Below are 2,504 nucleotides of genomic sequence, written 5' to 3' on the forward strand. Positions count from 1 at the left end.
GGAGAGGAGAGGAGAGAGAGAGAAACGCTCTTATTTGACCCCGGGCCCATTGTGCGAGTTAGCGAACCGCCGCGATCAGTTGGGGTCACGCAAGTCGCCACCCCAATTCACCTAATGGGGACAAATATCATAATTGCTGCTTCTTCTTTGCTAAGCATCCAAATAAATTGATGCTTTCTTGCTCGTTCTCTTTTGCAGCGACATACCACGCATCCTTGCCTTCCTATCGATTTTATTTTTTTAACTATATATAGAATTTTTAAAAATGGATTTTTATTTTAATTACGTTTATGATACAAAGATGTATTAAAGTATTCGAAACAAATTACTTATTACGATATTTAAAGGATAGATATCTTTATTACAATTCCCAAAATCTAGATTTAATAATAATAAGAGAATTAGAACATTTAGCCTCGTAATGAAGATATATGTTAAATAAATATATTTATACTCGACATGAAACGTATGAGAGCAAAAACAAATTAGTGTGCCCTTCTAAAAAAGAAGAAAGAAAAAAATGAAAAGGAAAAGAAAAGTAATATAACTTTAATTGAGAATGTTGAATTATTACAAAAATATCTAATATACTAACATTTTACATTGAAATAATTAAAGATTCATAGCAAAAGAAATAATATTTCTATTCCAATAAAAATATATCAGAATAGAACTACATTATCTTCTTATCAGAAAATAAACAGTATCTATTTTATATATAAAATAATTGTAATTAAACATTACGAAATGATATTAATTTCGTCAAAAACATTTTCATGCTTTCAACAAGAAATTTATCATTGATTGTTTCACCATTTAATTATAAAGTTCACGTGTCCAATTATTGTTCTATATCCAGTTTCAACATTTCTATAAACAATCTTTCTATAGCTGCTCAATTTCAAGCGTTCTCTGAAAAGTTTTTCGAATTAAATTTTCCTATTATCGTCAATTACCATTGAAAATTACTACCTTCGAATTCGAACTCGGAAGGAGCGCGGAATATATTTGACGCTAGGCACGCGCGTGGAACGACGACTGTGAGAACTAGGACTTCGAGAAGATATTCGAAACGTGCGCGCGAGGGCAAACTTTCGAGGGCGAAGAGTTCCGCGGCAGTTTTTCAACCTGGTGTGGGCGAACACCGTGCAGATATCCACTTGACCCGCGCCTCGACGGTATATTTATCCATCTAAGGTCTGCGGTGTCAACACGAGTCAACAGTGGTCAATAAGCGATCAACTGACCTCGCGTCCTACGCCAATCTCCACGCGAGTTTAACGCGCGTTTCTTGCACAACCCTGGAAAATCCGAAATTCGGCCATTTCGTTAAATCGAAATTCGTTCGACCAACCCTTCGACTCTTCAAACTTTTCGAATAGGGATTTCGCGATTTCTAGAGTTTGGAGAGAGAGAGAGAGAGAGAGGGAGAGCGTTCCAGACAAGGGGACGAAGCTTCGTTTGCCCTCGAAGCTTCAACGGTTTTAACCAAACGACTTAACCTCGCGGCACAGTGTCAACGGTTCACATTAATTCTCGTCGAATTAATCGTAAGCGTCGTCGCAACGCGCAACCCTGCTCCATAGCACGGATTTATTGAATCAACCGGTCGAATGGTTCATTGGTTATGTCACCGACTAATTTCACGTCTCCGTCCCCCTTCTCCTCCATTCCTCCATCATCGACGCGCGCGTAAAGACACTCGTGTCGATATTTCGTGTCCGATGGTCATTTGAAAAGAAAAGAAAGACTCGATGATGGTCGGTGTGTAGGAAATAACAATTCGTTTCTTTTAAAAAAAAGTCAAAAATAAGTAACCAATTATCTTTATATTTTAACACATCTAATTATTGCAAATGAATGTACCCTCCTTTTTTCAACGAGAAAAAGAAAAGAAAGACAGTATTCGAAACATTGTTTCAATCATAATCAATACTTCGTAATTGTGTGGTTAGATAAAAAAAAATAAGTGTCTTTACATTTTAACACAAACGCGTAAACATCTAATTATTGCAAATGAATGTACCCTTCTCTTTACGACTCTTAACGAAGTCAATAAATTAAATAAGACAGTGTTCGAAACGTTATTTCAATCATAATCAATATTTCGTAATTGCGTGGTTAGATAAAAAAAAAAGAAAAAGAAAAAGACGATGAGTCGGTGTAGAAAATAACATCTAGCATAAACATCTAATTATTGCAAATGAACGTACCCTCCTTTTTTCAACGAAGTCGATAAATTAAATAAGACAGACAATGTTCGAAACGTTGTTTCAATCATAATCAATACTTCGTAATTGCGTGTATATACACACGTTCGAGTGGGATATGCCTCACGTTCGATCGATGAAATCATTTCTCGTGTGTCATATGTTGCATATGTCCATAAAGCGTTAAATAACGTTCCATCGTTCCATAGTTCCACATTGATTAATCGAGCGTCGAGCTGCGCGAGGCGTGCAAGAGGGATACAAGAGAGAGAGAGAAAGAGAGAGAGAGAGAGA

Source organism: Apis dorsata, unplaced genomic scaffold (genome assembly GCF_000469605.1).
Source record: "Apis dorsata unplaced genomic scaffold, Apis dorsata 1.3 scaffold_429, whole genome shotgun sequence".
Taxonomy (NCBI): Eukaryota; Metazoa; Arthropoda; class Insecta; order Hymenoptera; family Apidae; genus Apis; species Apis dorsata.